The following is a 15,867-nucleotide window of genomic DNA, read 5'->3' on the forward strand; positions in this document are numbered from 1 at the left end:
GTGCCTAAATTTGAACAACAAAAAGCCACTTGGGTATCAAAATGTATGTAAAATACAATTTTGTTTTATTATATCAAACAAAAATTCCTTTAGAAAAAAATGTTCTCTACTTTCCGAATGACCCTTGTATGTTTTTGGGTCATATGACATTTTTCCTGGTTTAACAAGCACTATGACAAGAGGTTTCAGTGAAATGAAGCAGTTGGTAAAAAGTTGGATTAACCAAAGTTTTGTAGTTGGCTTAAAGTGCTTCACCTGCTCAGTGCAGATACTGTCCAGACTGGCTGCTTTCCTGTTTTTCATATCTTGGGTCATTCTTCACATTTCAAGTAGAGTAACTGGAGAAAGAAAACTGGCGTTCTACGGATCGGAGCGTGGAATGTCAGGTCCCTTAATCGGGCAGGTAGGTTAGAAAATTTGAAAAGGGAAATGGATAGGTTAAAGTTAGATATAGTGGGAATTAGTGAAGTTCGGTGGCAGGAGGAACAAGACTTCTGGTCAGGTGACTACAGGGTTATAAACACAAAGTCAAATAGGGGTAATGCAGGAGTAGGTTTAATAATGAATAGGAAAATAGAAACGCGGGTAAGCTACTACAAACAGCTTAGTGAACGCATTATTGTGGCCAAGATAGATACGAAGCCCACACCTACTACAGTAGTACAAGTTTATATGCCAACTAGCTCTGCAGATGATGAAGAAATTGAAGAAATGTATGATGAAATAAAAGAAATTATTCAGATAGTGAAGGGAGACGAAAATTTAATAGTCATGGGTGACTGGAATTCGAGTGTAGGAAAAGAGAGAGAAGGAAACGTAGTAGGAGAATATGGATTGGGGCTAAGAAATGAAAGAGGAAGCCGCCTGGTAGAATTTTGCACAGAGCACAACTTAATCATAGCTAACACTTGGTTTAAGAATCATAAAAGAAGGTTGTATACATGGAAGAACCCTGGAGATACTAAAAGGTATCAGATAGATTATATAATGGTAAGACAGAGATTTAGGAACCAGGTCTTAAATTGTAAGACATTTCCAGGGGCAGATGTGGACTCTGACCACAATCTATTGGTTATGACCTGTAGATTAAAACTGAAGAAACTGCAAAAAGGTGGGAATTTAAGGAGATGGGACCTGGATAAATTGAAAGAACCAGGGGTTGTAGAGAGTTTCAGGGAGAGCATAAGTGAACAATTGACAGGAATGGGGGAAAGAAATACAGTAGAAGAAGAATGGGTAGCTTTGAGGGATGAAGTAGTGAAGGCAGCAGAGGATCAAGTAGGTAAAAAGACGAGGGCTAATAGAAATCCTTGGGTAACAAAAGAAATATTGAATTTAATTGATGAAAGAAGAAAATATAAAAATGCAGTAAATGAAGCAGGCAAAAAGGAATACAAACGTCTCAAAAATGAGATCAACAGGAAGTGCAAAATGGCTAAGCAGGTATGGCTAGAGGACAAATGTAAGGATGTAGAGGCTTATCTCACTAGGGGTAAGATAGATACTGCCTACAGGAAAATTAAAGAGACCTTTGGAGAAAAGAGAACCACTTGTATGAACATGAAGAGCTGAGATGGAAACCCAATTCTAAGCAAAGAAGGGAAAGCAGAAAGGTGTAAGGAGTATATAGAGGGTCTATACAAGGGCGATGTACTTGAGGACAATATTATGGAAATGGAAGAGGATGTAGATGAAGATGAAATGGGAGATATGATACTGCGTGAAGAGTTTGACAGAGCACTGAAAGACCTGAGTCGAAACAAGGCCCCCGGAGTAGACAACATTCCATTGGAACTACTGATGGCCTTGGGAGAGCCAGTCCTGACAAAACTCTACCATCTGGTGAGCAAGATGTATGAAACAGGCGAAATACCCATGGACTTCAAGAAGAATATAATAATTCCAATCCCAAAGAAAGCAGGTGTTGACAGATGTGAGAATTACCGAACAATCAGTTTAATAAGCCACAGCTGCAAAATACTAACACGAATTCTTTACAGACGAATGGAAAAACTAGTAGAAGCCGACCTCGGGGAAGATCAGTTTGGATTCCGTAGAAATACTGGAACACGTGAGGCAATACTGACCTTACGACTTATCTTAAAGATTAAGGAAAGGCAAACCTACGTTTCTAGCATTTGTAGACTTAGAGAAAGCTTTTGACAATGTTGACTGGAATACTCTCTTTCAAATTCTAAAGGTGGCAGGGGTAAAACACAGGGAGCGAAAGGCTATTTACAATTTGTACAGAAACCAGATGGCAGTTATAAGAGTCGAGGGACATGAAAGGGAAGCAGTGGTTGGGAAGGGAGTAAGACAGGGTTGTAGCCTCTCCCCGATGTTATTCAATCTGTATATTGAGCAAGCAGTAAAGGAAACAAAAGAAAAATTTGGAGTAGGTATTAAAATCCATGGAGAAGAAATAAAAACTTTGAGGTTCGCCGATGACATTGTAATTCTGTCAGAGACAGCAAAGGACTTGGAAGAGCAGTTGAACGGAATGGATGGTGTCTTGAAGGGAGGATATAAGATGAACATCAACAAAAGCAAAACGAGGATAATGGAATGTAGTCGAATTAAGTCGGGTGATGCTGAGGGTATTAGACTAGGAAATGAGACACTTAAAGTAGTAAAGGAGTTTTGCTGTTTGGGGAGCAAAATAACTGATGATGGTCGAAGTAGAGAGGATATAAAATGTAGACTGGCAATGGCAAGGAAAGCGTTTCTGAAGAAGAGAAATTTGTTAACATCGAGTATAGATTTAAGTGTCAGGAAGTCATTTCTGAAAGTATTTGTATGGAGTGTAGCCATGTATGGAAGTGAAACATGGACGGTAAATAGTTTGGACAAGAAGAGAATAGAAGCTTTTGAAATGTGGTGCTACAGAAGAATGCTGAAGATTAGATGGGTAGATCACATAACTAATGAGGAGGTACTGAATAGGATTGGGGAGAAGAGGAATTTGTGGCACAACTTGACCAGAAGAAGGGATCGGTTGGCAGGACATGTTCTGAGGCATCAAGGGATCACAAATTTAGCATTGGAGGGCAGCGTGGAGGGTAAAAATCGTAGAGGGAGACCAAGAGATGAATACACTAAGCAGATTCAGAAGGATGTAGGTTGCAGTAGGTACTGGGAGATAAAGAAGCTTGCACAGGATAGAGTGGCGTGGAGAGCTGCATCAAACCAGTCTCAGGACTGAAGACCACAACAACAACAACAAACTGGAGAACTTTAACTTCGACTTCACATGTGTCATTCCTTACAATTGTGTCTCTTTGGCTTTTTTCTGACCTTGTCACTCAGTTAAACTGGTAAGCTGTCTGGCTTACTGTGAATTTGATATGCTGACTCAGTTCAGTTGGATCATTATTTAGATTTTTAAGAAATATGCATCCTTTTTGACTGTTTCTTGTAAGATTTACTTTTTCTACAGATCATAACCATTTTTTCCTCCAGGTCATGAAGGAGCACGACAACATCAGTAACAGCTTTGACTGTGTTCTCTCAGAATGGATTTTCATTGCTTCAGGACCCTGAATAAATCTTGATCCTGAGGACTTGTTTATGTTTTTCATTCCTTCTGTACTCTTTCTTTCATAACTTTGTAGTTTAGTGGCACAGAAGAGACACAGTATGCATAAAAGATGTAAAATCTATTGTATATTTGGCACTTTCCCATATCAATGTAACTATTTGTTACAGAGCTTTCACTAACTATATATCTAGCAGCATCATATTAGAAGTTACATAGATATAGGACCAATGTGCAATTTTATGATCTTTTAAGTATGTCCTGGCTGTGTGCCATGTATCATTCATCTGCAGATGACTGGTTGCATGTCACCATTTTTATATTTTGTTTGTTTGCAACTTTCAATTTCCATTCTTGTCATAAATTTTAGGAAAAATTGAAAGAGTTAAAGAAAAAAAATAGAAGAACTCTGATCTTATCTACTCAATAGTAACAAAAATCACAGGAATAACCATAACCTTGGGACCATTATATGTGTAGTGTAAACCAGTGTCAGGAAAACGTCTAAGAGTTGTTATGCATTAAAAAAGTAAGTGAATGGGAAAGTGAAATTTTCTAAGTCCAAAGAGAACAGCATTGGTCAAGCACATGGATGTATCAACACAAACTAGCTGCTAGTTGTAAACATTTCGACACTATTAGTCAGTCACCAACAATGCAACAACAACACTTTTGTGAGGGAGTGCGAGCCACCTCAGCAGAAAAAGGTTATACAAGTCCAGACCAATCTGATTTCATTATTCTTGTAATATTATGTGAGAAATGCTGAGGAGGACACAACTAGACTCACCAGGGGTTTGGTAGAGCAGTTAAGACACTGAAATAAATTTGTTCTCCAAATGTAGCAGAACCAAAGACTGCTGACAACTCGTAAAAAGCAGAGCCAATTAATTCATGATGAATGACACCAAAAAGCAGAGCCTCTTTTTGATGCCATAAATACTCCATCTTGCTAGGCTAGAGTCAGTCAGTCGCTAGGATCAATGGCGCTCATGTCATTTAACTAGATTCTCTGGTTACTGCATTGTAACATTTTGTGTATGGTATTGTTCCAGTACTGGTCACACTCCTGTTGCCTTATGAGATGACCACAAACCCATAACCATGGATGACATAAGTCAACTTCCAGTACCAGCCATCACTGATGCTTAATCCAGGGACATACCAACACTGTTCCAGCCTGTGGCACAAACTGCTGTAAACTCCAGCATTGCTTGGATCAGATGACCTACCAAACTGGCGGGCCAGGATCAGCATTCAACAAACCTTATGGTGTCTGACATTGAGGTTCACCTTTTGGGACAATATGGGCAGTGACTTGGGAGGGACAGAGTACTTCCAGAACGGACTGTGAGAACAACACTGACATACCTTGGTCATCATTACCTCTGAGCTGCACTTCTGATGTGGTGCACTTTCTACACTACAGGCAGCAACCTGCTTGCTATAAATCACTGGCCTGAGCACACTGCTGATGCAGCAAGATACAGTAGCTTGAGGCAGCTGCTGGGTTCAGCAGATTACTCAGCATCTTGCTAGGCTACTAGCCCCTGCTGAAGATACGACAATGAGATATATTCAGAGAAAAGAATGAAGTAATGTTTAATTGGGCTTTATTGCATCTGGTGATGCCACACACATTCCTTGATCTTCATCCTGAAAACAGTAGAGTTTTCCAGCCTGGGAGTGGGTGACCCAAAATGTTAAAAAACGGTGACAATGATATAAAGTTTAGAGTATCAAAAATATGGCTAACAGAGTAAAATCAAATAATGGAAACTCCAGGTAGGAACATCATCAATGTAGGAAAAGATAGATTGTTACTTATTGTAAATTGGACATGTTATGTTGCAGACAGGCACAATTAAAAGACACTTACACAGAGCTTTCGGCCACAGCATTCATCAGTAAAGAGAGACACAGACCATTCACACACATCAGCAAGCACACCTCATGCACACACAACAGTCAACTCCAGCATTTCAGGCTGGAATGCAACTATCATGTGGGATGAAAGCAGCAATCTGGAGGGGTGGGGAAGGGGAAGGGATAGTAGTGTATGGGTGGGGAGAGAGGTGAACACTGTCTGGAAGAATGTGCAGGGATTAGATTGCCAACAGGTGCAGCATCAGAAAGTTGTGAGACAGGGAGGTGGTAAAAAATAGGAGCAAAAAGGAGAGGAGCAGGGAAAGATGGGCAGACACATTGGCAGAGGGCAGAAAATAAACAGGGTGGGAGATGACAATGGGGAGGAGCTACTATGACACAGGGGGTGGAAATTGTTGGGTGGAGGGTGTGAGGACTGCACGTTACCTTAGGCTGAGGCTGGGATAATCACAGGAGCAGAGAATGTGTTGTAAGGATAACTCTAATCTGTGCTGAGAAAAGCTGGTGGTGGGTGGAAGAATGCAGATAGCTTGGGTAGTGAAGCAGCCATTGAAATCAAGTGTGTTATGTTCAGTTGCATGTTGTGCTACGGGGTTGTCTACTTTGCTCTTTGCCACAGTTTAGCAGTCGCCATTCATCCTGGCAGACAGCTGTTTGGTAGTCATACCAATACAAAAAGCTGTGCAATGATTGCAGCAGAGCTGGTTAATAACATAGCTGCTTTCACAGGTGGCCCGGCCCCTGATGGGTTAGGATAAATCTATGACTGGCTGGAATAGGATGTGCTGGGTGGATGGATTGGGCAGGTTTTGCACCTGGATCTTTCACAGAGATATGATCCTTGTGGCAAGGGGCTGGGATTGGGAGTGGCATGGGGACAGACTAGGATGTTGTGGTGGTTAGATGGATGAGGGAACACAACTTTTGGAGGGGTGGGATGTATTTCAGGTGGGATATCCCTCATTTAAGGGCATGATGACAGGTAATCAAAGCTCTGGCAAAGGATGTGGTTCAGTTGTTTCAGTCCTGGGTGGTACTGGGTATGGGGGTGGTGGGAGGATTGGGGGCGTGAGGGGAAATGGCATGGGAATCCATTTGTGGACTAGGCCTGGGGGGATAGTGCCCGTCTGTGAAGGTCTTTGTGAGACCTCAGCATGTTACTCAACAGAGTAAATACTCTGTGGGAAATACCCTACCTCTAATCCACCAGTGGACCTCCATTACAGTTTGTTCAGTAAATGATGGCTCGACACTATTTCACCAAATTGAGTTGGCCAGCTGTCATCTCTCATTATCGTTCTACTAACTGTGCTCACACACTCAAACATTGAATTATCTGCAAAATGCAAATTATGCAAAAGGATGCATCATAACTGCTTTACAAGTTGCAGTTTCCTCAACACTGCTACAGTAACAAATAGCTCAGTATTAAACCAATTTCCTTATGCATATGTGCAAACTGAAGCAACAAATGAAAATTTGTACCAAAACCCCGATTTGAATCTGGCTCTCCTGCTCACTAGGCAGATGTGCTAATTACTTGTTATTCCCCCTCCAGCTGTACTGGAATAGCAGCTGAGCATCAAATGAAATGGGGGATCCTGCCTGAAATCCAGGCATAGGTGCTTCAATCAAATCCTGATAAAGTTTAGGAAGAATACAAAGTGGACTGAGGTGTCAATGGAAACTTAAATTGAGGAGGTAGGTGTGCTAGGGTAGTCCGTGCAGTTGTGCAAAGCCACTGTGCCAGGGTGGCACAGTGGTTAGGGCAAGTGCCTAGTGTGCGAGAGACCCGGGTTTGAATCCCAGTCTTCGTACAACTTTTCATTTGTTGCTTCAGTCTGCATACACTGCGTATCTGTAATTAAAGTTTCAGTTTCAAAACTCTGTAGAAAGAGAACCACTGCTCAGAATGACGTCAGATTTGAGCAGCACATTATTGACACAGGGGGAATCATCCTGTAGGAAAAAATATTTAATGAAAATTTTGCCAATTGATGGTGCTGTAAGTATCTTAATGTAATTGGGTTCAGCTACAAATGACTGATGAATCGCAATGCAACAGCTGTGGTTGTAGTTACATGATATACCATCTGTAATGTTCAATGTGCATGACTGCACAAGTTCAACAGTCAACAGTTGTGGCACTCTTAATTAGGTAAGTGCATCACCTGTGATAAAGTCATACCACATCGGATGGAAATTGGTGTTTAGTTGTCCTGTGATCAAAAATTCATTAAAAGCAAAATGTTTCTAGCTGTCATTAAAATGGTGCAAGTATTTTTCAATATGCTTTCCACTATTCTCTGCCACAAGGTGAAATTGAGAAATGACATGCTCCACAACAGACTGTTGCAGGGGTCATGTTCAGAATGCATTGCCCAATGCATGCCTTCAATTAAGCTGCATTCATAACTGGAGCACTGAATGCAACATCTTTCAGATAACCCCAAACATCTTTAGATAACTCCACAGCCAAAAGTCACATGGATCAAAATTATATCGGCAGCCAGGCTGTAGGGAAATGATGGCTGATAATTCTAACAATTCCGAAATGCCTCTGCAGCAGCTGCTTCACTGGATGTGCAGTGTGCAGAGGAGCACCGTCTTGCACAAAAATTATCCTACCCACACATCCACACTGCTGAAGAGCTGGATTGACATTGCTGCGCAAAAGACTCTCAGAGCGTTTACCAGTGACAGTACAAGTAACAGGACCTGCAGGACTCACCTCCTCAAAAAAATACATCCCAACTATGAACAATGTTGTCAACCCCCACCACACAGTCACCTTTGCAGAAAATTGTGCTGGTTAATTTGTGTGCCAATTTTAAGTTGCCCATATTCAGCAATTCTGTGTACTGACATGTCCTTGGAGATGGAAACGGGCCTCATCTGTCCACAGAATGTTCCATGGCCATTCATTGTCCACTTCCATATGAATGTTTGTCTTGGTTGCAGGTCAGCAGGAAACAACCCCTAAACTTGGGTGATTTTGTACGAATAGCAACAGTATTTTATGCACCTTGCTCATGGGTGTGTGTGACATTTGGGCAATTGCCCATGCACTGCATACTTGCACACCACCGCTTGACCCCTCCTGCATGCTGTGGCCAGATCTTTGACATACTTCAGATCAACTGCTTTCCTCCCTCTGCCACATTGCATTTCAAAAGACTGTTTTTTCAAACACTGTAATCATTTTCTCTGCACCTTTAGCAGAAATTGGACCAGTGCTTTTCTACACACCCTTAATGGTCTGGAACATCTGCAGGGCTGCTGGTGCACAATCAACATTCTTGTAAAAGAGCTTTACCACCAGCAGGCAACTCTTCATGGAGACAGTAGTGTTGGGCATGTTGGATGCAAACTGAGGAATAGCCATGTGCCACATGTCTGTTGGTGTGCATGTTCTGATACAGCACCATCTGTTGGTAACTTTTTATGTTCCATAATGTCATCCCCCCGCCCCTATCCCCCTGTGTCAATAAAATGCTGTTCAAATGTGACGTTGCTCAGAGCAATAGTTCTCTCTCTACAGCCTTTTAAAATTGGAACATTAATTATGGAAACCCTGTGTATATTGTAGATGTTTGAAACTTGAAAGGTCTCTGGAAGCACATAGTTTCATTCAGTTTCTCCATGTTTGCCAGATTTACTGTGGTTTATTTCACCTAATTTGTGGAAGCCATTGTAAAATAACAAGTCCACAGCAATATTATAACATGACTGGAAAGGTGAAAGGTATTCTGCTAATTATGTGATTTTAATTAATAACCAAGATAATTATCAAGAGAGAATGGTAATATTCTTGATAAATAACATAAACTAATGATAACATATGGGAAGGATAGAGTGCTGCTCAGTACAAAGAGGAGACGCTGAGTGCAGACACGTACACTGAGAAAAGACTACTAAATATTATTAGCTGTCAGATTAAGTTCTTCATCAGACATAAAAAAAGAAAGAAACACACACATACACACACACATATTCACATATGCATAACTCACACACAAATGGAAACTGTCATGTCTGGGTGTTAAGACCAGAGTCGGGCCTTTGTGCATGGAAACTGTTGTGTGTGCCCATTGATCTCTCCTTTTGATGCCTGTGAGTAATTTTTATTTACTTAGAGTGGAATAATATAAGTCTTTGTAACATTGGGGGCTAAGCTGTTTGCCCTTTACCAGTTAGAAGCTTGCTCCAATATTCCCCCGAATGAGTCTGGTATGGAAGTGTTTGGCCCACTTACCAGTAAACTGTCATAATCAAATATCACGGTTATTTAAGAGTCCTACAGTGTCCCTCATAAATCATATATACTGGGCAAACAGATGTAGGCCAATACCAAACCTTGCAGGACAATGTCTATATGAGGGCAATTCAGTCTTGTATTGTTCTTGTGGGACAATGTACATTTTTGGTGTAAAAGGGTACATGTCTTAAATGGGCAATAAAAATGAGTAACAAAGTTCTGTTTACTGGTGTGGCCTGGGAGTTTGATGAGGATGGGGAGTTCTGTTTACTGGTGTGGCCTGGGAGATTGATGGGGATGAGGAGTGTGGAAAGTCTGCTGGGCATTTTCTTTATGTCTTAATCTACAATGTTGTCCCTATGTTGTTTCAACAAATACCTTGTTTGTTTACTCTATACCAATGATGTAAAAGTACATATGTCATTTCATGTAATGTTGTCATTAAAATTTTCATATCCTTTGATGAAGCAGCAGTGACATTAAATAAATTTTAAATTGTTTCATAATATAACACTATATGCCCACTTTTTTCTGGAATAACAGTTGTTAATTGAAATGTGATTTATAATTCTGTTTTTAAGGGTAGATCAACGTTTTTTATCCTTTCTCTCTTGCAACACATGTACCTGAAGACGAAAAGTTATGGAAAGAGGATTGAAACAAAGGAAGATTTGATAATCAGAGTTTTTGTCAAGTATTCTTTTTTGTCAGTCAACTATTAAATATTTTTTATGAAACAAACAACAAAATTATATTTAAAGAATATAATTTTATATTTATTTATAAAGACAAATTACAAATAGGAAGAAAAATATACAAGTATATGCAAGTGATTGTTTCAACAGGTAAAATCAAAATAAATCCACTCAATTCAAATGTACCTTTGTTTTGAGTTTGTTAATATTAACAGCACCATTGTACTGCTGTTCTGTTACAATATTCTCATATTGTCTTTAACAGTTGTAAATAACTTAGTGCTGAGTAAAATATATTATTACAGCTGATGACCTGGAAACAAATTTGGACAAGGCAGGGTGCACTGCACCATGATTGCAGTTTTCACTCCTTGACCAGGTCAAAATGTTGGTACCTGAAATTACTAGAATATGCTGTTGGCACTGTCATAGATTCATTACCAACATTTATGTAACACTGGTAGTAAAATTACGATTTACCACAAATTTCAATATATTTTCTTAGCTAGAATACATTTCTGTCAGTAGATTGTTTTGATGTGACTTTTCTCATAAAATCTTTGAATATGAATTTTTTATTCAAGTACACTAGAAAGATATGGATGAAATATTCTATTAGTATGAAGACACTGATGGAAAGTTTATAGAAGAATTTATTCTATTACAACAAACAAGACTTTCGAAAAGTTTAATAGCAATATCACTATTTAACATTGTATGTTAAATATTTATTAAAAGTAAAACATTTCCATATACTACACCATTTTATAAAATATCAACAGTTCATTATGCATTTAAAAGGAATCAACAAGAAGTGCACAGAGAATTTGAAATGCTTCTGCATAAACTTTGATACAGTTGATGTGTGATCCAGCACTCACAGTGAGACAGGTTATTGCAGAAAGAGATGCTACTATGGACATATGCCTGCTGTGTTTCAAAGTCAAGTCGGGTGTTACTTATCAAATCTGAATGTAATACTAAAATAATTTTTAAGGAAATATTGCTATCACTTTGGTGTCAAGCAAAAGGAACAAATTTATCTTAACACTAAATTTATGCTGTAAACAGACAACTTAGATGTTGAACAGTCAAACTGCCAATATAAATGTCTGGCAAATTAGTGCAAGCACAACACCAGTGAGTTATTAAAACCTGGTTTCAGTGCAGAATACAGTGTTATACACACTGCCTCAATCATTTGCAATGAGATCTTATGCTCCATTTGAAATATTTCATTCATCATATTACACTTTGTGTTGAAGTGGAATCTCTGTGAACTATTTCATTTCACAGGTGATTGGTGCTTCATGTGCATAAACAGAAAGCAATATGACATACTGAAAACGTGGTGTTGTTGCTTTTTAAAAAACAAAATGGCTCTTTACGATTTTTATAACTTCAAATTTTTTTTTTTCCCTAACAATTTTGTGGGAAGTGCTAGGATTAAAAATGTCCTGGACTACAAGCTTAATTTCTCTTGCTTTTGGTGTCTGAGTGAACCTTCATTGTATATTTAAGGGCTGAGAAAAAAGGGAATGGGGGAATATTGACTCTTTTTCAGATGCACCTCTCCATTCAGTGCCTACAAATTTTGATCTGTGGTTGTGTTCCAATGTGCTTTTGGCAGTCTGCATTTTGAGTTAGAGGAACCTCGTATAGTGAGATAATTATAAAAACTGTTTACACTGTAAAAGTCATGATCTAAAATACAGTTCCATTCACTTCTTATGATGCAGTTCCTTGTATGTAGAGGATTTTGAATAATAGGGGGTACAAACCTCAGCCCTTTCGTTATTGATTTTGCTGCTGTATGCATACAACCCACTGAATTTTGAGAAACTCATTGTTATTAACAAATTGTTGACTATCTGTTATAAAGAAGAATTAATCCTGGCAAATAATTTATGCTGATGGCTGTGATGTTATTGATCCAATGTGTGGGAAGATCACAGGTCTTAGTGTTTTTAGGATCTGCTGCTGAAGAGACACTGCACTACATGCAGTGGCAAATGCATTTACATGTAACTATAATTTAATAAAGACTAGGTGTGTAATGAGCTCAGTGTAAGCATGTTACAAATAAATTGGTTCATAAAGAGGAGATATGTCATCTTACAAAATAGCTCTTAAATTATAGATAAGCTTGTTGTTATAGCATGTTGAACAATAAGGTTCACTCATGTACCACATGGGCATTCTAAACTATAAATGTCATTTCTTTAACCTACCAGGATGCAAGATAATGTAACATGATCTGAAGGTCTCCTCCTAGATGTGCAATTATAATTGTATGGATAGTGAAATTTCTTAAGTTCATTACAAGGCAATGACAATCACTTCATGCTTCCTTACTCTAATGTGGAAAAGAAATATATTACCAGGATATTTTTATGAAGTGATTGAACTTTTACATAAAAAATATAGTTTATAGTAGAGCAATTCTAAGAAACTGTAACAATTTGTGCAACAGAATATCAATATGAAACTAACAGACTTTTTTTACTGAACTTTAGAACATATATGTAGCAAGTACATGAAAAAGTTGTGAAACTTTATGACACATGAAAATTTATACATATGAATGAAAGGTATATGTGCATGAATTTACTGAATATTAATACTGTGGAACACTCATGGACAGGTAATGGGAAGACAAATGAATATGTTTCATTTCTGATCATGAACCAGTATTAATGCATATGCTGAGTAGCCGACAGAATGGTCCAAATTTCTGGAACAAAGTTATGCTTAGCCATATAATGAGATAATGGATGGACTAATGTAACATTTCACTGTGTAGAGTAACGGAAATTAATTTACTGTCATTAATGAGGAGGTGATAATTAGAGATTACTGCATCAAGTATGAGTTGCTATCAGCACATTTCATTTTTGAAAGTATAACAGAATTTTATTCCAACAAACAGAAAGACAACCAAAAGTCAAAAGAAATGATAATGAGCAGTCTTAAGAAAGAAGAGCATGTGAATAAACTCAACACACTGTCCACTGAGAAAACAGCAAAAATTACTGATACCATAATGTCACTATCGGAGGTTCATACACAAAAAATTTGATGTTTTTGACACACGCTGCAGAAACATTTTCTTTTACAACTCTTGTCTGCAATTTAAGTGTCACACATGGACCTCGTTCCTATAGTTACAAGAAGTACAATACATTAGTAATACTATAGAACAATGAAGTCATTCAAGGAAATCATTTTTGTTGTAATTATCCTGGAGCAAACAGTTTGTTTGTAGATTTTCTAAAACAATTCATCTGTGACATATCACAGCTATTACAGTTACTTTGCATACTAACATGAATTTGAAGAGTAGTACAAACATGGAAAAGTTATGATATCTATAGAATTATTCGAGGCATCGGGCCGACGAAGACATGAGATGAAAGTTTGCATTCTCTAATAAGCAATGGCATATTGACCAAACTGCAAGTGCTGTTTCTGTATTTATAATTAGAAATTGAGAAACCAGTTACTATTTTCCATGAATATTTAATAGTCATTGGCTCCTCAAAACATTATCTTTTCAAACACATAATACATAGTTCTCACTCCCATTTTGGAATACTTTTCTTTATGAGCATGTGTGTCAATTGTCCTTTTAAACATATAATTCTGTTACAGTCAAAGTATCATCTTTGCTCAAATGCACGATCCAGAGAAAATTCATCAGAAATTTCAAATTGCTGTGGTCCACCTGCCTGCTGCATTTTTTCATTGGTTCATATGAAAAAAAAGTTATAGTTTTTCTAATTGCTGTACAAGTTATACAGTCTTCACACATAATGTCATATGATCTTGTAATGGAACAAGACACAACACACACAGTAGCAAAACACTGGTGATTACAATTAACTCTGGCTGCCGGACATGAGGTCACTGTTGCAGCTCATTTGTATTTACAACCTAATGAAAGACTCAGGTGAGGTGAGCTGACATGAGGTTCAGTCTATCTGGAGCAACCCACATATCACAGAAGAGGACAGGTACAACTACCATATGTAAGCCATATTGGAGAGGCAATCTCTATAAAGGGCCATAGTCAGAATAAAAAAGTTTAATGTCTATTATCTTCACAGTATCTTAAAACTGTGACCTAAGTACCATCACTACTATATGGAGCTCTCTGTTTAAAGCTCTTCTTATTGCCAAGAAAGATTCTTGTGAGTTTTTTAATAAACTGGCCATTTTAGCCACCAAAATGCCCATCAAGGATGAATGCTTAGTTTCTAAAAAAACAGTGGAATTTCTTTTGAATGAATCTTACTTAAGTGCTCTAACTAGAAGTCCAAACATAAACATTACACTCATAACTGATTGATATTCCAGCTAATTATGTGAAGATTTTTGTGTATTTGAAATAACACTTTCACAGAGATCGGGACAATTTCATAAACTGGCATTGACTGTGTCCATGTCGATTGCACAGCTGGGGGGGAAAAGAAGGAAAAAAAGAAAAGAAAAAAAGGGAAGTGAGATTTTACGTAACAAAAGAGGTGATGACACTACTATAGCACTCACTCATTCAGTATACCGAAATAAGAAGCATGAAGTAGTACTGCAGATGCTATTCTCAAGAGAGGCCATTTACACACAAATTTAAAAAGCTATGGAAGTAAGAACAATTATTCAAATATTAGAAACAAATCTTCACAAGAAGTAGTAAAGAAACTTTAAATGACATGTATATGAACACAGTCTGCACAAATAACTTTGTTGCGATTTCAGAGAATTTTGTTTTCCTTCACAGTAAGTGCTTAATTATCATGTCTTATAATTTCAGGGTTTTAATTCATAACAATGATCTTTGTATGAGCTGCCAGAGGTGACAGCATTATAATTCATGTTCATTTCTTTCTGATTCACTATTAGATGGGCACTTCGATTCTCACATAATACTGAATATTCATATTTTAGTTGCTCCAAGAAGAGTGGTTATTGCTAGAAGCAAACATCAATACTGTTCATAAATAGCTTTTAAATTTTATTTACAGTTCAGTTAAGTGTCTAAATGACTGCATTTCAAAGTCAGCAAGAAACAATATTAATGTATAAAGTGAAAAAATTATATACTCTTTGTCTCAAATGGAAGCGCCCCCCTTTAGTTTTCTTTCCCCACTTTAGGTAAAGGGAGCGTTTGAAATTTTTTTCATTCTACCTTTGTAAGACCCGTTTGACTAATTATGGTAAGTGGGCAATACTGACAGGTAGCATTTTCCATTACTGTACTCCATTTTCATTGAGTTCTGTGTACACAGTGAATCTGTAGTGCATCAACTTTACAATGGTTGTACATTTGTGTTCAATGTTTCTGTGAACACAGAAATTGTGTAAAAAATTCTACTGCATCAGTTTAAAAGAATCAAGTTTTTACACCTGAAAAGCAGTCATTCAGCAAGAAATAATTTTATTTTACTCTATAATTGCTACTAAAATGCACAATTTGGGTAGTTTCAGGCTTATGT

Source organism: Schistocerca nitens, chromosome 5 (assembly GCF_023898315.1).
Source record: "Schistocerca nitens isolate TAMUIC-IGC-003100 chromosome 5, iqSchNite1.1, whole genome shotgun sequence".
NCBI classification, from domain to species: Eukaryota; Metazoa; Arthropoda; class Insecta; order Orthoptera; family Acrididae; genus Schistocerca; species Schistocerca nitens.